This window comes from Puma concolor, chromosome A3, assembly GCF_028749965.1.
Source record: "Puma concolor isolate L17-30 chromosome A3, mPumCon1.1.hap2, whole genome shotgun sequence".
NCBI classification, from domain to species: domain Eukaryota; kingdom Metazoa; phylum Chordata; class Mammalia; order Carnivora; family Felidae; genus Puma; species Puma concolor.
In genome coordinates, this window is record NC_141669.1 from 94235810 (window position 1) to 94261340 (window position 25531).

The 25531-nt window shown below is 40.0% G+C and overlaps 1 long non-coding RNA gene across 1 annotated transcript; it reads right to left on the reverse strand.

The window, feature by feature from the left end:
• Positions 1-8038: 8038 nt before the first annotated feature.
• Positions 8039-22277, reverse strand: LOC147582607 (uncharacterized). Its single transcript, XR_015248755.1, has 3 exons — positions 22215-22277; positions 14440-14529; positions 8039-8132 (listed from the first exon to the last, which is right to left on the reverse strand). It is a non-coding gene; the product is annotated as an uncharacterized LOC147582607 (long non-coding RNA).
• Between the last annotated feature and the right edge of the window lie 3254 nt (positions 22278-25531).

Below are 25531 nucleotides of genomic sequence, written 5' to 3' on the forward strand. Positions count from 1 at the left end.
GGGGTTTGAGGAGACTGGAGATAGAAATACTGCCATGGGAGTCATTAACATGTAGATTATGGTCTTTAAAGCCATGATTCCAGGTAATAGAACATAGGGATAGAACATAAAAGAGTAGAGGACCAAAGGCAATGCCCCAGGCACAGCCCATAAATTTAATTATGTGATTAGAGGAAGAATTAACTGCAAAAATACCAGGAGGTAAGACAATGAGAGTGGGGAAAAAAAAAAAACAACTAGATAGATGTAGCACCATGAAGATTTTCAGATTTTTGAAGAATAAAGCAGTCAACCAGTCAAATGCAGCTAACAAGTCACTGGTATGAGGACTGGAACACTTCTCTTGGCTTGAAAAGATGCAGATCACTGATGTGAATTATGAGGTTTGTTTCACTGATTGGATAAGAAACCTAACTGGCACAGATCAGAAAGAAAATGAGAAAGATGCAGAAGTGCTGGCAGGGATTATATCCAGGGAGGACAGAGAAACACAGCACACCTAGAGCTTCTATGTTCTCCTATTGAAGAGGCTGGCAGATGGTATGTTTTGTGACAATGCAGTGGTCAAGTAGAGAATAGAGTCTAGGGACACAGAAGCATAAAATTTGGGAGATGTTATGGCGGAAAGTTAAAAAGCTATATTCTTGGGGTGCCTGGGTGGCTCAGTCAGTTGAGAGGCCAACTTCCGCTCCGGTCATGATCTCGTGGTCTGTGAGTTCGAGCCCCGCGATGGGCTCTGTGCTGACAGCTCAGAGCCTGGAGCCTGCTTCGAATTCTGTGTCTCCCTCTCTCTCTGCCCCTCCCCCACTCATGCTCTGTCTCTCTCTCTCTCTCTCTCTCTGTCAAAAATAAATAAATATTTTTAAAAAGCTATATTCTTTGTAGTAAGAGAAAAAACAGAGAGAAAGAAAACAAATGATTCATCAAAGAAACATTACAAAGAGATTTCAGATTAAATGAGAGACAAAATTAGTAATTTATATACAGGCCAAAGTGAGTTAAATACTTCCACTAATACAAAAGTTTCTTGGTTTGGATTTAAAAACGGCTCTACTCAATTTTGCTGTCTATAAAGGCAATACTTTATACAAAATAATGAAGCTGTTATAAACAAAATGGTGGATAAACGATAATCAATACAAAAGCAAAGTAACAGGAAGCTGGAATGTCAACAGTGTACTCCCCAAAATTTTACTTCTTGGTTGGAGTTTGAGACAAAGGATAACTGAAAGAAAAGTACTAACCTTGTTGGACTCCACCCCCTCAGATACAATGGAATCCACGTGGGTGGGGCATGCTAAGGCAGTGGGGGTGGAAGGACATACCCAACTTAGCTCTTGCCAATGTCAGCCCCAGCCCTTTTTGATTTGGGGTGCTATAGAACCCAAAATCAAGGCACAAAGAACACTCCCTGGGGCTCTGGGGTTATAAAATATACACGGTAAGAAATAGAGTTGGGATGTGTTTGGGAGATAGAATTTGCAAGAAATATGGATATATTGGATGTATATTTGTAATATCAAACCCAGGACAAACTTTTATTTCAGTGTCCGTGAAACATTACTGAAAATTGAAAATTACAAAATTCCCAGGAAGAATGTTTATGGATTCCTAAAAGTATCAACTTATAAGCACTTGTTTATAAATGCAACCGACTCAGAAATTGATGCAATCAGTAATGACAACAAAATCTAACCCCTTGGAAATTGGAAAATAAAATATCCAAATTAAAGCAAGGGTCAAAAAAGAAGTTAAAAATTCAATTATAATCCCCTTAGAAATAATAATGTTTGGAAAACAATAAATCTCAAACCATGTCATGTGGTAAAATAGTACTCAAAATAAAATTTATAGCCTTAAGTATTTTTATTAATAAAAAATAAGAAGAAAGATAAATGACATGAAAATGTACCTTGAGAAACTAGAGATCAACAGCCAAATGGAAGTTAAATGAAGGAATCAATGAAGACAGATGCTGAACTTAGTGAATTTAAAGGACAATCAAGTTCATAAATGAGTTCAAATGTTTTGGGGAATTAGAAGAACCTGACACCGATCTAATGGGTACATGAAGATGTACGTGACTGTGGGAACCAGGGCACCCCAATGAGGCAGCTGGTGAGGTGAGCTGTATCTCATCATGGCTCCGAGACAGGCCCAGACCCCCTGTTCCTCCCTACCCCTACCACACTCCTGAGGCCATAATGGACCTCACCTCCAAGAATCTCAGGTACCATCCCAAGAAGAAAGAGGAAAGTGTAGAACTTGAGTAGAGAGAATTTCAAACAAGAATGGACCATGTTTACATTAGTGAATTGAAGGGAGAAATTCCTGGATTGGGCTGATTTTTAAGCCTGAAAATAAACAGAATCCTTCCATTGGGCAATAGGAACTAGGGAACTAAATTAAGCCCAGATATATATATATATATATATATATATATATATATATATATATATATATATATATATATATATACTTGGTTTTCATAGCTGGGTTAAAAGATACATGAGCATCATACCCGCCACAGTTATGAGACTAAACGTTGAACTTCTATAGTAATGAAGGAAATCCAACTTACGGTTTATGAAAGTCACAATTGTCTTCCCCACTTGCCTGTGAGCTCCTTCAGGGCAGGAGCCATATATCTGTTTTGTTCAACATGGTAGGTGAGGTGTGTGGAAGATAGTGGTGCTCAGTAAGCATATGTTGAAAGAAGCAAAGAAATCAGGTAATAAAGAGGGAGAGACAGAGAGAAGGAGGCAGGGAGGGGAAGCAGAAGGAAGAAAGGAAGAGAAGGAGAAAGGAAGAAATGGAGGAAGGAAAGGAGAAGAGAGGGAGGCAAGTGAGTTGGTTGGTTCTGTGGAATACCATTTGGAAAACATGGATTGTGTTTTCTGAAGTCCTTTGCCCTATAAATATTTATGTTGGAACTCTCGCATGTGTGTAACACCCAAGGGAATTTGGGGTGGGATACAGAACTGGAGTTCAGAGTACTGGAATTCTTACTTAAGCATCTGGGGTAATGGCAGGAGTTAAAGCTTTAAACCTTGACAACCGCAAATTATGGGTTGCACCCAGATGACATTTACAGTGGTGAGGCCGTCACAAGGCGTATGTATCTGCTTCTCCTAACTTCCATATTCTCAGCCCCTTTCACAAATTTTCTTCTCTCCTTTTAAGCTTATTCATCTCCACTTCTGAAAAAAAGATTCTCTAAATCATAACCACATGTCATCACTTTATGTGCTTTCCTCATTCCTTCCCTCTCTCCCGACCTCCTTTCTCCTCTAGTCATTCTGCTTCTCCCCCTTCTTTTCTTGAACAAATATTTATAGCAAATCAACTCTGTGTCCATTCCTGTTCTGTTCCCCCTCATCTGCACATTCTTTTACTTTGTCTCCAACCATCCTAAATATGGGACTTACGGAGGTACTACTCCAGACGTGGTCAACCAGCCCATACAGTGGGGTGGTCAGATTTCTGAATTTGACTGTTAGGTCTTTATTAATTCAGGCAAAAGCACACTTGCATTGGGGCAGACCATCACATTTTTGGCTCAAGACGTGCTCACAACCAACAGAACCCTCTTGGATGTTTCCGGGACACCAGTGTTTCCATTCTGGACTCACAGGACCAACTCACTATCGCCATTATGTTCTGACAGCCTATTGATCCCTGTTACAGTTCACCTTGTAGTTTTCTGTCTTTCTGAAGTCAATGAAACCCTTTGTAATATTACAAAGTTTATTACAGTTTATAATATTACAGTTTATTTTCCAGATGACAGAATGGTGTGAGAATTGAGTTTTGTAGCCTGATAAAACCAGAGCGTAGAGGGTTGGAATATTTTATTCATATCATTCCATCATGGATGCCATTAGTTTTCTAATGCATTTGTGGTAACTCCAGGCTTTTGAAGGGGAAGCATGGGACACTTCAAGGCAGGAGAGGCTAAAGATGCATCTTCTACTCACCTTAACAGAAACAACCTGGATCCCATTTTTGTGTACTTCAGCATTCTGCAGGAGATACGATATAGAAAAAAACAAGGACTGCACCAAGTGAATTTTACAATGCACTCCCTTATTTACACTTAAAAGTCCAAATCCCTGCTCTCTTTTCTTGCAGGGGTGGGACGAGGGCATGTCTTTTCTTTTTGATTATCCCCTGCTCCATGCCCTCCAGCCTCTTTTGCATCTGTGATTTCTTTCTCTAAGCATCTTCTTCTCTAAGCATCTTCTTCTCTAAGCATCAACCACTCTGTGTCTTCACCCAAGTGCACCATATCTATTTCCCAACACTTATTTTCCTAATCCCTCTGTAGGACCTCTTAAAATATGTAAGTAATGAATCACTAAATTCATCTCCTGAAACCAACATTACACTATATGTTAATTAATTAGAATTTAAATAAAAACTTGGGAAAAAATCCAGCCACCAGCCCTGCTGCCTGCTACTAGATCTTTCTTGAAACCTCTCCTCTCCCACAACATACATGCACATGTATTACTACAGGAGTGGCCCATGTTTCAATGTCATCACAGGTACCTGAATGCAAATTTACAAATTTAGGATATATCCACATAGTCTAAGCCAGCCAAACTTGTGATTTGGGGCATCTATCTATAATGTACTACATTGGACCATGTAAAAATTACCATTATGTAGATAAAAAATGCACTATAGTTTTGTAAGATGTACAGACAAAGGGTAAAGGTATGATTAAAGTATACATATAATTTTTATTAATTCTCACAATAGCATGTTGTATAAAAATGTATATTTTTTCAATAAAAATTTTAATTAAAAATCATCAAATAATTTCACATGATCCAACCTAATAGCATCTTAAAATGTTCAAAAAAATGAATTTTTTTTCTCCTTGTGGATTGTTCCATGTGCTATAAAGTCCTAATTCAGACAGCCTGACTTTACGAACTCTAAATAATTTATAAAGATAGAGAATTTTTCTAGGAATAAGTAAACTTGATCATACAGTAATTAAGTTTAAACATTTAGTAGAAGTATGGAATTTACTCAGTGCCAAATTCTTTTTACAAAGAGCTTCCCTTAAAGGATTTTCATTTTGTTCACAGATATGTTTTTCTCATGTGTTACATAATATGTAGGACACAGGAATCAAATGTCAATTGCATGACCCTAGCTTGGTTTTGGATAAAAGAATCTAACCAATTTGTTTTTATTGACTTATTGTTTGTAAATTTAAAGATTAAAAAATTGACTGTGGATTGGGTCAAGCCACGGATCAAATGTTCAAGGCAATTACAGGTTCTCAGTGTAAATGGGACATTAAGGTCGTATAATCTGACCACACATACCTTTCCTACAACACCTCCAGAGCATCTCAAACCATCCTTGGACACTTTCAACTGCTAGAAGTGTGCTTTATTCCTCATAATAAGGGTAGTACCTATCACCATAAAACTTTAATTCTCTATTAGCTACTCCTTGAGTCAAAGAAAGTTAAGTTCAGAACTCTCTCCCTATCAGGCTTGTGAATAGTCCTACACAGCCATCCTGTTCCCTTTATTTTAACTCTTGGCCAAGTCCGGGGCTTCCTAAGTTCCTAATCATTTCTAATATGGCAGGATATTCAGTTTCTTCTTGTTTTGCTCATTCTTCTGGGATCGGTTCCTGTCTGTGTTTGTTCAGTTAAATGCACAGCCTGGAGTCCCAGCTGTGGTCTAAGCAGTGCACTGGCCCCTCCATTTGCCTAGACACTATTTATAATTAATCAAGACTGAGATGATCATACCTGATATTCTTGGCTTTAGCACTCAAATTGCAAATTAACTCTTCCAAATATAACTTTAAAACCAAGATCACCTCCCCTTTCCCCTCCTCTCTTCCATTTTCAGGCCTGCTGTGAGCTCTTGATAGTTAAAAATGATCAATAACAAGAGGAAACAACTTGGTCCAAATTTGAATGTCACCAGTACATCTCATGCCCTTATACACTTCTAGGAATATTGCACACATAGGCAGTTACACAGAACATATCAGACCTGGACCCTCCCGTTTATCTTCTATGATTTTCAGGTTCAGATTTCTGATTAGTATAGAGGAGATCAAAAAACTCTTTGAAGAAAACAGTTTAGTCAGTGACCAGCATGATTGCAAGATGATAGAAATCATTCCTGAGCGTTTTCCATGGTGGGAGGGGAATGCCAGCCTTTCTCTCGAATTATATAGCGAGACAAACAGTTCTTATTATTTCCAGACAAACAATGAGGCAAACACTGGAACAAGTTAAGGTTCCTAAATAACTACGTTATAGAGATGAAAGGACATTAAGCAGCAAGATGATGGGCCAGGCAGTTCTGGTAGGGCCAGTGGGTGCCCGGTGCTCTGGGGCACTGCCCACCCTGACCTTCCCAGTGGGATGCTGGATGTTATGGTGGAGCCTGATCACAGCTTTGGTGCTTTCCATCCCTGAATTAGGAGTTCCAATCTCAGGTGTTCTTAGGGGTTGAACTCCTCGGACCCATGCAGCCCTGCTCTTCTTCAGGTGCTCCCTAAAGTCCTCACCCCAAGCTTCACTATCTAACCAACCCCATCTCTGGAAAGCTTAGATTTAACTTTCTGTTAAGTAACATTTGGAAGGCATCAACATACAAACCGTGTCTGGGGACTTGAATTCTAAGGAAAGCATTCCCTCTTTTTCAGCAGGTGGCACTGTTGCAGTAAGGCTGTATTCCTTCTGGTTTCCTGAGAAACCAGGGGAAGCAGCAAGTCTTAACCATATAGCATATTTAATTCAAAGATGTGATTTAAAAGTAAAAGTAACTGCCTTAACCAAATGATGAAATTATTTGCACCCAAAATGGGACAAACCAACTTCACGTGCCTCTGGGTAGGATGTGCTGGGGCAAGCTACCTCATGTGGTATTGTCAAAAATGCATAACTTGAACCTAATCTTAAGGAAACAGACAAACCTAAAGTAAGGAACTTTCTACTCAATAACTGGCTAGAACTTTGTAGGACAATGAAGAATCGTTAAGGTATTGTTCCAGATAAATGGAACTAAAACACATAATAACTAATGTCATGAATGATCCCTGATTGGATCCTGGACAAAGAAAATAAAACCGCTGTGCAGGGCACTGCCAATTATTGGAACAAATGGCAAAATCTAAATGTGGATTATTCTGACCATAGGACTGTGAGCAGTAAGAGAAAACCCCTGGTTCTTAAGAAATGCACACGGAAGTAAATGGAAGAATAAGTGTCATAAAATCATGTCCTCAACTTATTCTCAAATGTGTGGGAAAAAATATATGGTTTTGTATATTTTGTATGTATTAAGATTTTATCAAAATTTAAATTACAGGGGTGCCTGGTGATTCAGTCGGTTGGGCATCCAACTTTGGCTCAGGTCATGGCCTCAGAGTTCATGGGTTTGAGCCTTGCATCAGGCTCTGTGCTGTCAGCGTGGAACCTGGAGCCTGCTCAGATCATCTGTCCCCCTCTCTCTCTGCTCCTCCCTCACTCATGCTCCTCCCTCTTTCTCTCTCTCCCTCTCTCTCTAACATAAATAAACATTAAAAAATTTTAAATGACAAAAAAGTCACATTTTCCCACCTCCTTACTCACTTTCTCCAACCTACTGAAACATGCATCCCCAAAATCAGTCACACTGAGAATAACTGTCATGTCAGTCTTTCAGCAAGTGTGTGAATTGTTTTCCTTACTTACTGTTCCCCTTTGGTTCTCCAGGTTGTCAGTATCTTCAGAACCAGCCCCTGGGATGTGGTTTGTTCAATGATGTCATCCACTGCTAAATCTTTTACTCTTTTAAATACTTTTTGTCAATTCATTTCCAGTAATAGTTGTATGCTCAGTTTACTTAAATGTGAGAACATATTTGTAAAACATAAGCAGAGTATATCAAATCATACAAGTTATGATTAGAATGATTAGAAATTATCACTCAAATATTGTCCCATCCCACCCCACCCCCACCTTTTGGCTGATGAAGAAAAGGAAGAAAATAGAATCACAATGAATACTTACTCAAATTCCCAAGGTTCCAAATGTGCAGACCAGGTAAAATGCCCCCAATTCGTGTCCTGGGTCCTCTACATTGTCCCTTACTTTATTTCTCACACTTGGGAAATAAAATGATACAAGGTCAGTTGCCAAGGACATGAAGCCATAGAACAATATGATGTAAGTCCTATTTAATGACATTTGAAATATTGTATTATACTAAAATTAACATACACAAAATTTACCTAAGTTTTCAAACATAAAAAGAACCGGCTTGAAAGACAGTTCAAACTTGTCAGGGTAACCTGAAACTGTATGTACCCTCAGTGCCCCAGGAGTAAAAGATCATTGTCCTTCTCTGCCCTAAAAGTTCTCAGTTAGAAACACTAAAAGGCCCTGGGACCATATAACCAACAGAATGGGACTTCAACCAATGATTCAATCTGCAGAGCTCCTCTTTGGAGGGCAGCATGCTAAGCCCTCCTGAGTCTCCAGTGCACCAGCAAGAGCCCCCCATGCTACTAACAAAACCAGATTTTCAGTACTTAGAGGCACTGCCTGAGTGGCATTTTCAGGAGTTTGTGTGACCAGGAATGGAAGGAAGGGCCTCTTCCACGACAACTAGCTTTGTGTGTAAAATGCCTGCCATCACCACACACACACACACACACACACACACACACACACACACCTGCGCTATATTTTCCCCTCTCTGGTCTGAGGTATTTGAAAACCTGGAGCTTGTCAGGCCCGGCATGTTGGAAATCCAGAGGGGCTTCCCCTGCTAATCTTTAGGCAAATATTTTCTCTGCTCTGCTGACTTCATGGTGAGTTACCAACCTTGTGCCTCTGTGACGAATTGAAGCAAGCCAACTTGGGCGGCAAGGGCACCAGTACTTTCCATTAGCAGGGAGCCTTTCCATGGACTGTGGTGGGGTCTGCCCTGGTCTCCGTCTCCCTGCCCCAGCTTCCCAGATGGGAAAGGACAAAGAGCTCCTGCCACCTTCAGGGTAAACTAGGCAAAGACCATGGGAGAAGGGCAGTCCTGTAGAATGGATGATCTCCACTCATGCATCAGAGAAGGCTGGTGCTCGAGGCATGCTGTTCTTACTTGTTCCCTGCCTGACTCTTAAATTTTGAATATAAGAAACAGGAAACTGCTGGCCCCTCATGGTTTCTGCAGTTACTCTTGGTATTTATGGCTGGCCTACTCACTGAGTTAGACCAGCCAGGCTTCTGAACTGGAGAACCCCACACTTCGGCTTCTTGGGTGTTTTGACTTAGCTCTCTATTTGAAATGGTCTCTTATATTTCCACTATGAAGTGCCTCTATACACACAGACACACACACACACACACACACACACACACACACACACCTGTCCTGCCTCCGCTCTCCCACCCCTGCCTGGGTTACTAACTGACAGAGACTCTCACTGCCTCCTCCACCCCCAAAATCATCCTACCTTCCAGCCATTAGGAAGCATATCTTACAATGCCAAACAAATTCTTTCAGGCGTTCTGGTAAGCAATTTTGTTGCCACCGTTACCAACACTTTGCTAAATCAAAGGCATGGTTTAATCTGGCATTGGCAACCTCTGTTTCTACCATACCACTCCCACAGGTACCAGCCTGAATTCACGTTGTAATACCACAAATGGGGGTGGGAGGGGGGTGTTGGTGGCATGTGTTTGTAAGACCCCAAAGTGGAAGAGGCTGTGTCTCAAATTGGGTAATCCCCAAAGCAGTCCTAAAGCAGGGCTTGGGGGCAGGTATTGATTTGAGAAGTGATCCCAGTTATCTGGAGTGGGAGACTTGGGAAACATGACAAGGAAGGAGACAATGCCAGTGAAGAGGGTATTAATCATAGTGCTGCTGCTGTGAGCAGTTGGGGCTCAAGCCCCTCAGGATAGGACATACCTCAGAATAAGTAGAACACAATTCAGTTGTCCCACCAGGAGGCTTCAAGGAAGCTAGGGGTGTTATCTTCAACTACCATCTGTTAGTGCCTTAGTGTTGTTCCAGGGCTGAGGTGGGCCCTGCCTACAAACCAGTGGAGAACTTGCCGGTTGGCAGGGAAGAGAGATCAAGAAAGACAGAAGAGACAGAGGTCAAGAAAACAGAACAGCCTTGTCTTGGGGGCCTGAATAGGTGGCAAGACCCAGAGTTCTTCTGATTCTTTTGGCATGATATGAAATTAGCAAAATTTAAAAAGGCTTCCAATGGTATTTAGATAGATGAGCTAGTGAGACCGCCCCCCAACCCCCCGCCACAGAGCCTCGAAGCACCCCAGTGGTCCTGGTAAAGGCCAGTCACCACTTCTCCAGGAAGCTGAGGACATGTGGAAGTAACTGATAAAAATGAACTTTAAGAGTCCTTAAAGGCATGAAGACTAGAACAGAGCCAAACCTATGTGGCAGGAGGCTTGAAGTCATCATGAGGCCATAGGCATATTGTTGGATGTTGCTAGAAGGGATGCTGACAGTGAGGGTACAAACAGGCACTGTTGCTCAGCAACTGCAGTGGACAGGCGCTTGCCATTGGCCAGGTCCTCACATCCTGCCCCTGGGAATTGGTGCCTTGTAAGTTTCCTGGAATTTAAACACAGCCCCAGAGAGACAAGCAGAGGTGGGAGAGGAGAGGATCAAATCAATGTAGATTACCTAAAATGGGTTGAGATTAAGCGCTTGTTACTTGATAAAATGAGGTGTCAAATCAAAGTTAAACTTAGTACTAGAAAAATAAAGTTCCCTTTTTTTCAGACCTGGATTTGGGGCCTGAAAAACTCATTCCTGGGGCACCTGAGTAGTTTAGTTGGTTGAGTGTCTGGTTCCTGATATCAGCTCAGGTTATGATCTCACAGTTTGTGGGATTGAGACCAGGGTCGGGCTCCGTGTTGACTGTGCTGAGCCTGCTTGGGATTTTCCCCCTTTCTCTCTCTCAGTCTCTCATAATAAATAAATTAACATTTAAAAAGTTACAAAAAATTCATCCTTACTATACCTGAAATGGTACTACTTTCTCTCTTTGGTCGTGAATTTTACCAGCTCAACTACATTTGAGTTTTTTTGTTTGAATTTGGTTGGCAGTTAGGTTAGATTCCCCTACCTTGAGACAAGGTGGCAGTACTTAACTTGGGAGTGATCCCTGTAACCACTCATAAAGTAGTATGAAAATGAAACAGAAGGGAAGATAACAAATAAAGGGTGTAAATCAAACCTGTTTCTACATTAATCCTGCTGAAGACCTCTGAGAGACTGTGTCAAACGTGCCTCAGCACTGCCATATCCACCAATCACATTGGCAAATCCACTTATTCCCAGAAGTTATTGTCTGAGGGCTGCTCCTGGCAGACAAACGTGAACTCCACAGCCTTTCTGGCCTGCCCCAAGCATGGCTAAGAAGCTCTGGTGCAGTTCCAGCACTTGAGGTAAGAAGCCAGCAATGATGCAGAAGGAGCATGTGTCAAGGGGGTGTGGATGGAGCACTGGCAGTATCAACACTAGTAAGGCAAAGAATATCCTATTAAAATGGCAGAGCACATAGAGGTCATCCCCTGGATGTCATAGCATCAGTTTACTCTAGGTGTGTTTTCTCCCCACCTTCAGATTCAATGTGGGAAAATGAGAAAAAAAAAAAAAAAAAAAAGAAATCACCAGGGTAACAAATCCCAATCCACTCTGCATAGTCTTATATGACATTTTATTCCACCAATGAACCGTGTGGCCACAGTGAGAAATGGTACTTGGAGCCTGATTCAGGGAACATGAGGAGGCCACTTTTGCACTCTAAGGGGTAAATCACTAGAGTTACAGAGCAAAACATTTGGAAATACACAAGGTTAATAATCCCCCACTTAAGGCTTCCCTTGACCTAGGGCACCTTCATGGCTCAGTCGGGTAAGCGTCAACTCTTGACATCAGCTCAGAGCATGATCTCACAGTTCGTGAGTTTGAGCCTCACTTTAGGCTCTGCACTGACAGTACCTGCTCTCTTTTCCTCTCTGCTCCTCCCCTCTTCTCTCTCTCTCTCTCTCTCTCTCTCTCTCTCAAAATAAATGAATAAATAAGCTTAAAAAAAAAAAAAAGACTTCCCTTGGCTGGCAGGACACAATCCACTAGAGGTATCCCTCCAATGTAAATGGAAGATTCAAAAAGTCACACTCACTGAACTTGCCCAGCTTGAAGTCTCAGGAGAGACTTTATCTGATAATTTATCTTTTGTGCTTATGACACTAAACATAGCCTCCATAAGGTCTATGTAATGCAGGGCTGTTTGTCATTGAGTCTCAAACCCAGCCCCTTTGAGGACTCCTTGTCTTGCTTGACCAATCTGCAGAATATAAAACTGGCCCCATGTGTCTTAGAGCTTTCTCTGCTCTTGCATTTGGGACTTTATTCTCTGCTGGCTTTCCTCTCTATGTGCCACCCTCTAATGGCTTTCTGAGTTTCTCCACCACCTCAGCCTGATCTTAGTACTGTCTAAGACTTTGTCCCCAAGCCTTGTTTCTTTTCACTTGACTTTTTCTCTTTGGTCTGTTTCCCTCATCTATACTCCAGATTATAACCATTGCCCATAGACTAATGACCCTCCCCCCCCACTTTATCCTCAGCTCAGAATTATGTTCCAAACTGTCTGCCAACCTTCCTAGCATCGGCACACATCTCATTTTATTACCTTGCCCTCCACAGCTTCCCTTCCCTCTATCCTTGTCTGATCAGCAAGAATGGGGCATTTTCACCCATGCCTCCATCTCTCCACCCAACCACTCAGGCTCTGAGCCCCATGATTCTATTGCCATGAAGTTTTTCAGTGCATCTGCCCCAACTCACTTCTCACTGTGATTACTGTGATGACCTCCAAAGCCATCTCCCTCATCTGGCTTCATCTTTGCTCCACTCCATTGTCCACACATCTCCAGGTTCTTTCTAAAATGTAAGGATAGTATGCACCTCTTCTGCTTAAAACTGTTGGTGGCTTTGGCTTTCTGGCCCCAGTCTGTCTGCCTCCTCCCCATTTACTATATAGGATTGGGAACTACCTCTCTGCCATCTCTGTCTGTCTCTGCCTGTCTCTCTCACTCTCTCTCTTTTCCTGTGTCTGTCTCCTTCTCTCTCTCTGTCACACACACACACACACACACACACACACACCTCCACACCATTGTCCCTGAGGTTTTCAGTCTAATGCGCTGGTCCTTCTCTTTGCCCTTATTCTATATCCAAACCTCAAGGCTGATCTCACTTGTTGCCTCCTGGGGAAAGCATTCCCAGACAAACTCTCTAACTCTTCCAGACTTAATGAGATGCCTCTTTTCAGTGCTTCCATAAGATCCTTTACATATTTTAAGGAATCTCTATGACATGCTACTGCAATTGGCTGTTTAATTGTGGTCATGTTGTGATTCCATCTCAATTTTCCCAGCCTATAGCATAGCACTGGGCACAGGATTGGAGCCTCAAAATGTTTGATGAATAAATGAAAAAAAAAATCAATGAATGAATGCCACCCGATAGTTCCATGCATGGACATGCAGAGACTGACAAGGGGCTACATGCATGTTCCTCACCCCTTTTCATTCCTGCTAGACCCTGCTCAAAACATCTAAGACTCAGGACTGACCCAGGCCTCTGGAGCACCTCCCAAGCCTGCTCTGAATAAGAATCAGCAGGAATGCTGTCTGCCTCGACTATGGAAGACTTCACAAGTTCCAGAAAATTGATTTTTCCAGGCCTGCATGGCTTGGCATAAAATCCAGACAGATTTTTATTGAATCTGGCCCTAGATGGCTAGATTTTTGACCTTAGCAATGTGGCCCATAGATTCAACCATGAATACTTTGTCTTTTCTCATTTTCACCACACGGGCTGGCTTTCACAGATTGGCCAGTAGGTTCAGCCATCATTGTTTTCTTCCCCGGGCATCTGTTTCCCTGTTCCTGTGGCATCTATAATTGTGAATAAGCTGTGGGTGCATTTTTGAGGAATGGCACGGTGGCATGTGCTGCAGGAAACGAGTGCCCGCTGGTGCTGAGTTGCTGTTTATGTTTGTCAGTGGTCCCTGTAATTGGAAGGCTGCATTGCCTTGCAATTATGCAAAGGGTAATAAAAAGAAAATTAGGGAAAACATGTGAGTATAACATCAGATCTAGACCACTGATACTTTGTAATTTTACACAAATACAATACAGATTTCCACCCCCCCAAATCCACTCAACTGTAGTGAATACCAAACAGAGAGAGCTCAGAAAGCTTAAAACCAGGCACAAATGAATATCTAATCTTTCGGTCTTTGAACATGATACAGTCCACCATAAGCACCAATTCAATTAAAACAGAAACCATAGGTCGTCATTTCTTTTGATGAAAAGCATTAATTAAGAGGGCTCAGAAGGCAGCATGCTTGCTACAAGGAAAGCAGATACCTTTTAGTGCTGTAGGGATTCCATCACATCTTATGATTGTCTCTGCAGTATACCTCATGCGTTCAGCCTCCACTGCTCAGACACTACCTACTGTAGAAAGGAAAGAAAAGAAACTCTCTCATTCTGAGAAGATGCAAGGTTCAACTTTTTAAAAAGGAGAGAACAATCTGAACATCCATCTTATCAAAATAAAAAATGAAAATTAAGGTTTTAGCTGACAGTCTGTCCCCTGTGGATTCAGCAAAATAATATCATTGAAAGAGGTTATTTCTTGGCAAGGGCCTGAATCTTATTAGCAAATAAGATGAATTATAAATTACCTAGCATTTCTTACAGTAGGCATTTTGTGAAAATTTATTTGTTTAATTTAACTTAGCTCTCTTTTATATTATACTTTATGATATGAAATCCCATTGGAGGAAAAAGATATACCTATAAGTGTTCTATTAAAAAAAGTTGTTTGTTAGACAGCATCTCACTGCCTGCTTGTATGCTTACATACATTTCCAACATTCCTACAGAATTTTTTTTTCTCTTGCTGTACAATTGTACAATTTTCAGGATAGTTCCATAGCTAAGCATAAAAAACAAAAGCTATTCATTACGGTCCTTTTCAGTGATACTGGTCAAGGTTTTAATGTTCTCATTTATTATGCTGATGGGGCAAGAAGTGCCTCTGTCATTATCTATGCATTTGTTTATACTTAAAATATTTATTTTTACTAAAATAGCAAATATTTATTTGTACTGATTTATTGCTCTGGTGGCTTTCTCTCCTCAACACTGTCTTCAAGGGTAACACATGGAACTCTGAAGAATGGCTCTGTCCTGAGATGGTGGGCTGCTTCCTCTGGCTGTGATGCTCTCCTTTCTGGAGGAGGCATTCTTGACCTCTTTGACTCCCACCCATATCTTTTTCAGAATTTTCCTTCTATGAACCAGAATAAGGAGAAGGGGCCAGCCTCACTGGGCTCAAGCCTAGTTCTTGAACTCTACAAGCAAGTTAGTTGCCTGCCCCTAGAACCAACTGGAAACTAACCTAGATGAAGTGCAACCCTAACATTTTCTTGGCAGTCTGTAGGGTTTCTGAACTCCTTTAGACTTAACGTTCTTAGCATCTGGACTGGTTTAACTTTCTCTCAGCAATGTTTTGGATACTTTAATGGATAGGAAGTGCCTTCTCATTTTCTCTCCTTTGGGGAACCAAGACTCACACACAGATTTTCCTCTCAGGTTTGAGTGAGAGGCCTCAAGTCAAAGCCAGGGTTTCTCTTCCTCTGAAGCATGCACAATGCCCAAAGTCCAGGAATGTGTCTCTGGTGAAGGTGGAGGGCAGCACTCAGCTCTGATGTATGTACAGCATTTAGGGAAATGGGCGCCCACCTTCCACTCACAAGGCCCCTGATACAGGTGTCAAGGGGAGAGGGGAGCATGAGATTAGACTTCCTGCTTCATTATAATTATTTTTAAATTTATGATTCTTGTCCCTTTCAGTTTTGAAGGGGTGTTCTTAAAAGTATTTTTCTTGGCTACCAGCTAAGGTTTGTTGAAAACCAAAGCCAAAGTTAGGGAAAAATTTAGAGGATAGGGAAGTATATGTCCTCCTGGGGCCAGTAATACTCATTTCCTGCTCTTGTGTAGAGGCTAAAGACAGAGGACATTTCAGAGTTGATCGTCTTCAGCCATCAAAGATGGCCAGCGTTGGCAGATGTATTAAAACATCTAACAATGATTTCAAAAATGGACAGAGGACGTGAACAGACATTTTTTCAAAGAATAGATACAAATAAATGGCCAACAGTGACTTAAAAAGATGCTTAACATCACTCATCATCAGAGGAATGCAAACAAAAACCATAATGAGCTATCACCTTACATCTATCAGAATGGCTAAAACCCAAAACACAAGAAACAACAGGTTTTGGCAATTTTGTGGGGCAAAATGAACCTCATGCACTGTTGGTGGGAATGCAAACTGGTGCAGCCACTCTGGGGAACAGTATGGAGGTTCCTCAAAAAGTTAAAAATAGAACTATCCTACTATCCAGCAATTGTACTACTGCTATTTACCCAAAGAAAATGAAAACACTAATTCAAAAACATATTTGCACTCTTATGTTTATTGCAGCACTAATTACAATAGCCAAGTTATCAAAGTAACCCAAGTGTCCATTGATAAATAAATGTATAGAAATGATGTAGTATAAATGTATACATAATGGAATAATATATAACATAATATAAATGTAATATATAATATATAGTGAATATTACTCAACCACAAAAAAAGAATAAAATCTTGCCATTTACACTAACATGGATGGACCTAGAGAGCATAATGCTAAGTGAAACAAGAGAAAGATGAATACCATATGATCTCACTCATATGTAGAACTTAAGATACAAAACAAACAGACAGACAAAGAAAAACATGCAAAAAACAAACTCTTAAAGACAGAAGAAACTGGAGGTTGCCAGAGGGAGGGTAAGTGGGGGGATTGCTGAGATTAAGAGTACACTTATTGTGATGAGCACTGAGAAATCCATAGAATTGTTGGGTCACTGTATTGTACACCTGAAACTAATATACCATTGTATGTATGTTAATTATACTTCAATAAAAAATAAATAATAAAACTCAAAAAAAGAAAGAAATCTCGCAATGAAATCAACTTCAATCAAATGCAAAGAGGATTCTCTCCCTATTTTAGTGGAAATAACCCCAGAATGAGAAAGAAAGGCCACTCAATAAGGAACATGAAATCTAGTCTCTTGAAGGAAAACAAAATCCTGAAGCCCCAGGACCAATGGTCAGTGTATGTTGGTGGGGCCTCTGATGTGGAGAGCTGACCCACAGCAAGGTCCCTTCCAGGGGAGAGCTTCAGCCTTCTGAAGCTTCTTTAACCACTTCTTTGCATAGCAGATACAGCTCAGAAACCCAACGGGACTTTTTTTTTTGGAAAATGACTTCAGCTTTGTTCCTTAATTTGTCTGCTTCAACATCAGTAACAGAGCCAGAGAGCCCAGTGTGACAAATGCCACTGAAAGTTTCTCTCCCCAGGGGGCCACCTGCTCTACCAGATGAAAGCAAGGTCTAGTGACAAAGGGCATCCCCCCTCTGGAGGATACTCAAGAAATTCAAAATACCCGGGGATTTTGACAGAGGACAGAGAAAAAAAAAAAGGAGCAGAGTGGTGGGAAATTCATTTCCAGAGTAAGTAGAATTGAATGGAAGTCATTTCAAAAAAGAATGACACATGCCTATACATTGTATAAAACAAACATAGACTGACAGAAACATGTTTGGCTTGCTTGCTGGAACACCTTTTATTAGACTCTCATGTAATAATTAATGGTCGCATACAAATTTAGTCAAACAACTCATACCAATTCCCATTTCTGTTATTTTAAAGGTACAGTCTTGACCATATCCATCTAATTTTTAAAAACATTTTTCTTCTCAATGGGGAAAAACTGAGAGCTTTTTCCCTGAGATCAGGAACACGACAGGGATGCCCACTCTCACCGCTGTTGTTTAACATAGTGCTGGAAGTTCTAGCAACAGCAATCAGACAACAAAAGGAAATCAAAGGCGTCAAAATTGGCAAAGATGAAGTCAAGCTTTCGCTCTTTGCAGATGACATGATATTATACATGGAAAATCCGATAGACTCCACCAAAAGTCTGCTAGAACTGATACATGAATTCAGCAAAGTTGCAGGATACAAAATCAATGTACAGAAATCAGTTGCATTCTTATACACTAACAATGAAGCAACAGAAAGACAAATAAAGAAACTGATCCCATTCACAATTGCACCAAGAAGCATAAAATACCTAGGAATAAATCTAACCAAAGATGTAAAGGATCTGTATGCTGAAAACTATAGAAAGCTTATGAAGGTAATTGAAGAAGATTTAAAGAAATGGAAAGACATTCCCTGCTCATGGATTGGAAGAATAAATATTGTCAAAATGTCAATACTACCCAAAGCTATCTACACATTCAATGCAATCCCAATCAAAATTGCACCAGCATTCTTCTCGAAACTAGAACAAGCAATCCTAAAATTCATATGGAACCACAAAAGGCCCCAAATAGCCAAAGTAATTTTGAAGAAGAAGACCAAAGCAGGAGGCATCACAATCCCAGACTTTAGCCTCTACTACAAAGCTGTCATCATCAAGACAGCATGGTATTGGCACAAAAACAGACACATAGACCAACGGAATAGAATAGAAACCCCAGAACTAGACCCACAAACGTATGGCCAACTCATCTTTGACAAAGCAGGAAAGAACATCCAATGGAAAAAAGACAGTCTCTTTAACAAATGGTGCTGGGAGAACTGGACAGCAACATGCAGAAGGTTGAAACTAGACCACTTTCTCACACCATTCACAAAAATAAACTCAAAATGGATAAAGGACCTGAATGTGAGACAGGAAACCATCAAAACCTTAGAGGAGAAAGCAGGAAAAGACCTCTCTGACCTCAGCCGTAGCAATCTCCTACTCGACACATCCCCAAAGGCAAGGGAATTAAAAGCAAAAGTGAATTACTGGGACCTTATGAAGATCAAAAGCTTCTGCACAGCAAAGGAAACAACCAACAAAACTAAAAGGCAACCAACGGAATGGGAAAAGATATTTGCAAATGACATATCGGACAAAGGGCTAGTATCCAAAATCTATAAAGAGCTCACCAAACTCCACACCCGAAAAGCAAATAACCCAGTGAAGAAATGGGCAGAAAACATGAATAGACACTTCTCTAAAGAAGACATCCGGATGGCCCACAGGCACATGAAAAGATGTTCAGCGTCGCTCCTTATCAGGGAAATACAAATCAAAACCACACTCAGATATCACCTCACGCCAGTCAGAGTGGCCAAAATGAACAAATCAGGAGACTATAGATGCTGGAGAGGGTGTGGAGAAACGGGAACCCTCTTGCACTGTTGGTGGGAATGCAAATTGGTGCAGCCGCTCTGGAAAGCAGTGTGGAGGTTCCTCAGAAAATTAAAAATAGACCTACCCTATGACCCAGCAATAGCACTGCTAGGAATTTATCCAAGGGACACAGGAGTACTGATGCATAGGGGCACTTGTACCCCAATGTTCATAGCAGCACTCTCAACAATAGCCAAATTATGGAAAGAGCCTAAATGTCCATCAACTGATGAATGGATAAAGAAATTGTGGTTTATATACACAATGGAGTACTACGTGGCAATGAGAAAAAATGAAATATGGCCTTTTGTAGCAACGTGGATGGAACTGGAGAGTGTGATGCTAAGTGAAATAAGCCATACAGAGAAAGACAGATACCATATGGTTTCACTCTTATGTGGATCCTGAGAAACTTAAGAGAAACCCATGGGGGAGGGGAACAAAAAAAAAAAAAAGAGGTTAGAGTGGGAGAGAGCCAAAGCATAAGAGACTGTTGAGAACTGAGAACAAACTAAGGGTTGATGGGGGGTGGGAGGGAGGAGAGGGTGGGTGATGGGTACTGAGGAGGGCACCTTTTGGGATGAGCACTGGGTGTTGTATGGAAACCAATTTGACAATAAATTTCATATAAAAAAAAATTAAAAAAAAGAAAAAAAAAAGAATAAATTTTTTGATGTAAAATTAAAAAAAATAATAATAAAATAAAAAAAAAATAAAAACATTTTTCTTTGAAAAATAGATGAAATGAGTTTCATAGTTGTATTTTTAGATGAATTATGGGTCAACAAAATTCCATACTTGAGAAACTTCTCAATGCATGGTTATGAAATTTTATGTTTACTTTTATACAGATAAATATCTAATTTAAATTTTTTTTTCAACGTTTATTTATTTTTGGGACAGAGAGAGACAGAGCATGAACGGGGGAGGGGCAGAGAGAGAGAGGGAGACACAGAATCAGAAACAGGCTCCAGGCTCTGAGCCATCAGCCCAGAGCCTGACGCGGGGCTCGAACTCACGGACCGCGAGATCGTGACCTGGCTGAAGTCGGATGCTTAACCGACTGCGCCACCCAGGTGCCCCATCTAATTTTAAAAGTATATTTAGATTAATGGAGGATGAGTTCAATTATTTGAAATTCATAGATTTTTGTAAGCTTAAGAAATACCTCCTATCTAGAAGTTGCAACTTCATTGTAACTGAAATAGAAGAGAAAGAAAAAGTGTAAAGTAGGAAAAAGAAATCTTATAATGGGGGTTGGGAGGATTTGAGGGAATTTTCTAGGTACAGGACGTGATTTGCTCCAACACAGACATACTCTGAACTCAGACTTTGTCCAACACATTGATGAACTTAGGTGTCAAATCTTTTTGTTTTGTTTTTTGTTTTGGGGTTTTGAGGGGGGTTCTGTTTATTTGTTTGTTTGTTTGTTTATTTAAATTCAAATTAGTTAACATACACTGTACTATTGGTTTCAGTGATTCATCACTTACATATAACACCCAGTACTCATCCCAAGTGACCTCCTCAATGCCCATCACCCATTTAGCCTATCCCCTCACCCACCTCCCCTTCAGCAGCCCTCAGTTTGTTCTCTGTATTTAAGAGTGTCTAATGGTTTGTCTCCCTCTCTGTTTTCATCTTGTTTTTCCTTCCCTTCCCCTGTTCACCTGCTGTGTTTCTTAAATTCCACATATGAGTGAAAAGATATATCTTTCTCTGCCTGACTTATTTCACTTAGCATAATACACTCTAGTTCCATCCACATTGTTGCAAATGGCAAGATTTAATTCTTTTTGATTGCTGAGTAATAATCCACTGTATATATTTGCCATGTGTTATTTATCCATTCATCAGTCTATGATGGACATTTGGGATTTTTCCATAATTTTGCTATTGTTGTTAGCATTGCTATAAGCATTCGGGTGTCCAATCATGAACTGACTTTTAAATATTAAGTGAGTAGCTCATGAAAGTGTAAAAATTTGCCATAATGGCAGTTAATGATTACAACAAAGATTTATTGATCTCAAATTCTAAATTTCAATAATACTAAATTAACTGGCAAAGGAAAATAAAAATTCCAAAGATAAAATTTCCAAATAAACAAAGATGGACGTTATTGCTAAAAATTTCCCTTTAAAGAGGAAAAGTTATTTGGCAATATTAGCTATATTTCATCCTCATGATGCAGTGCTTTCTTTTTAAATATATTGTTAAATTGGTTTCCATAAAACACCCAGTGCTCATCTCAACAAGTGTCCCTTCCTTGATTGGAATACTGTAAGGTGTCCAACACGTGAGAGAAATTAATGTGAACTGCTGTGGCTGCGGCAAGATCCCAGAGACCAGAGTCCACACCTCAATTGCTGAGGTCCCCAAGGGACTGTATTCCAGTCACCCCCACCCCAGGAGTCAATTATGCAGGCACATCTCATTTTATTGCACTTCCCCTTATTGCACTTCACAGATACTGCATTTTCCCACCAATTGAAGGTTTGTGGCAACCTTGAATCAAGTAGGTCTTTTGGCAACTTTTTTCCAACAACATTTGCTCACTTGTATCTCTGTGTCATATTTTGGTGATTCTTGCAATATTTGAAACTTTTTCGTTATTATTTTACTTGTTATGGTGACCTGCGTTCAACGATTATGATTCACTAAAAGCTCAGATGATGGTTAGCAATTTTTAATCGTAAAGTATTCTTAATTAGAGTATATACTTATTTTTAGACATAGAACTATTACATACTTAATAGACTATGGTGTAATATCAACAAAACTTTGGTATAAACTGGGGAAACCAAAAAGTTTTGACTCACTTTTTTGAGATATTCACTTTATGGCAGTGTTCTGGTACCAAACCCACATCTCCGAGGTATTCCTGTATTCAAAATTATTCATGAATATGGAAGGAAAAATCAATTCCAGCAAATAAGCCATAATAAATGAAGGTTATTTCTATATATTACTATAGACTGTATTCTAAGATGTATTAATAAAAAGGAAAAAAGCAAAGTACAGAAAAAAATGTATTTCATTCTCATGATACCCAGAAAAGTAATATGAATACATGTGTACGTGGACTTTCTTTTTTTAAGAAGCACTAGAAAAATAAAATGAAATAAGTTAAATGTCAATCTATGAAGAAGGAAGAGAATAAGGTGGAGGATGCAGGGTTACCAATTAAACTATTCGAGGGGCGCCTGGGTGGCTCAGTCGGTTAAACGTCCGACTTCAGCTCAGGTTACGATCTCACGGTCTGTGAGTTCGAGCCCCGCGTCGGGCTCTGGGCTGATGGCTCGGAGCCTGGAGCCTGCTTCCGGTTCTGTGTCTCCCTCTCTCTCTGCCCCTCCCCTGTTCATGCTCTGTCTCTCTGTTTCAAAAATAAATAAAAGTTAAAAAAATAAATAAAGAAACTATTTGAATCCTTTTTTTTTTGTAGATTTGATTTTGAAACCATTTAAATATTTGTATATAATTTGAATAAAGAAATAAATTAAATGATCCCTAAAAATCAAAGGCAATTGTGTAATTAGTGGTATAAACACTCTAAGAGGAGGTATTGCTACGTTAACACATTATTTGACTGTATATCAGTAGTTGGATATCACCTAAGGACAAAAAGAACTAAAAAACAATATTAAAGAGATTTATTTCTATTCTGGTATTATTGGTGATAACGATGGTGTTGTGTGTGTGTGTTGAGGGATAAAATACATTGTTGTGTTAGTCTTGTTGAGAATAAGTCTTTCCAATATGGCCTCATGATGTATTTTACCTTAAAAAAAAAAGCATTTCCTAGTTGTATAAACTGCAAAGGACCAGATATAATAATATGCCTAAGAAAAATTAGCAAATCTGTCAACCAAACCATGATCTTTAGATACTGTTTCTAATTAAAAGGAACAAGGACTCCTTTGGAAAATGAGTGCAGGTCTCGTAAAAGAACTGTACCAAATGAACCTGAGATACGCTATTATATTAAAAAGTAAGAATGTAATCAGAGCTTCTGGAATGACTATATGAGGACTTCCACACATTCTCCCCAGAGTGAAACTATTTAACTTGTAAAAATCATAAATCACAATCATTTAGAGTCTCTGGAAATTGACCTAAGGTCATACAGCAAATTGAAAAGCACTTATTCAATAAAAAATACTAAACCTTGGAAAGAAGACTGGGTGTCTATGGTGTTTGAGTCAGGACCTATTTCCACCAGCCACCCCCAACCCCACCTGTGTTACTGAAGCTCTACTCCTGGTAGGTGTGACCAAGAGGACGGGGTCTCCTTTTATCCTTGTCCAGCTCCCAAGTATATAGCTATGATTTCACCCCAACAGGGGTTGCCAGGATCTTCCTCCTCCCTATTCTAGGAGGGGGCAGCCAAGAAGACTGAGGTTCCCTTATCCCAGCCAACTCCCAATCCTCTGATGGAGAATGGATCCAAGCTTTTGTAGACCAAGAATACTGGAGCCCTCATCACTGCCCCTCTTCAGTTTCTGCTTGTAAGACCTAGGTTCCACTTGAGAAGGGAAAGCTGAGAATACTACTTGTCCCTCCCAACTCTCATTCCTAAAGTGAAGGTATCATTCTGCAAGAAGTGGGACACTACCTATATATCCAGTTCTGATGCAATAATGCACCAGAGGTTCTGCCCAGGGACAGAGGCAAGATAGCTGTTGCTGGTAGTTCCACAGATCTGTTAAGGAAATTATTTTATTAGGTACAAGATCTGGAAAAACAAGTGGAGGGAACTGAGCTGTGAAATCACAGGCAGCCTACATTGGAAGAAGTATGTTTCAAGAATTCGTCCAGGCAAACACTATACAAATAAAATAACAAAACCCAGAAACATCAACAAGCCTCTGGTGAGAAGAGGGCAGTAATCGGAATCCAGAATTGCTACCGTATATTATTTTAAATGTCCACTTTTCAGAATAAAAAGAGACATGCAAATAAACAGCATAGTGTGACCCTTATAAAGGAAAATGGTGGTTAATAGAAACTGCCTTTGAGAGGGTCAAAGATGTTTAGTGGACCAAAATTTTTTAAAGTAGCTATTATAATAAGTTGAAAGAATGAAAGGAAACTATGTTTAGAGAATTAAGGGAAGTTGTGACACTGATGACTTATCAAGTAGAGAATGTCAATAAAGAGGAACTATTTTAAAAACAAATGGAAATTCTGACATTGAAAAGAATAATATCTGATATTGAAAATTCATAGAAGATATCAAATGATTTGAGCTGCTAGAGGAAAATAAAAGAATCAGAATACTAGAAGACTTATCATTTGAGATTATTAAGTTTGAGTAATAGAAAGAGAAAAGAATGGTTAACAAGGAATCAATCTCCCGAGAGTAATGGGAAACCTGTCAGCACACCAATACACATGTATTGAGAGCATCAGAAGAAGAAAGGTAAAAAGGGACAGAAAAAATATTTGAAGAAATAATGCCTGAAAACTTCCACATACAAAGAAAACCATTAATCTGTACAAACAAAAAGCTCAACAAATTCCAAGGAGGATGAACACAAAAGGATCCACATTCAGATATATCACAGTCAAAATGTTTCAGGACAAAGACAAAGATAAAATCTTGAAAGCAATAGGGTAAAAACATAGCTTCACTATAAGCGAACCCTAAAAATATTAATAAGTGACTTCTAACTAGAAATTATGGAGGTATAAGGCAGTGGTGCAACATACTCAAAGTGCCATGGTCAGGGTGTGGTGGGGAAAATTTGTCATCCAAAAATCCTACATCCAGCAAAATTATCTTTAGAAAAATAAAGGCCAGGGGAAATCAAGTTGTGGCATGACAACATAGGGAACTCTTGTGACCTGCTCCCCCAGAGAAAGTGATGAAAATTATTTTTTTAAAAAACATGTAGAGTTTCTAGAAATGGCCCTAAAGGCAAATAACAAAAGAAGAAAATCTATGAAAATTCAGTAAGATATGTGAGAGTGTGTGGTGGATGAACCCTCTTTGCCCCATTCCCATTTCGGGAAGGCCAAGAATATAGAATTTCCTCTCCCCCAGCTCCCAGTCACAGGGCTTTCTTCCCAGAAGGAGCAGGACTTCATTTCTCAGCCCGCCTCCAGCTTCTTATGGCTGAGGCTAAGGCCCATGCAA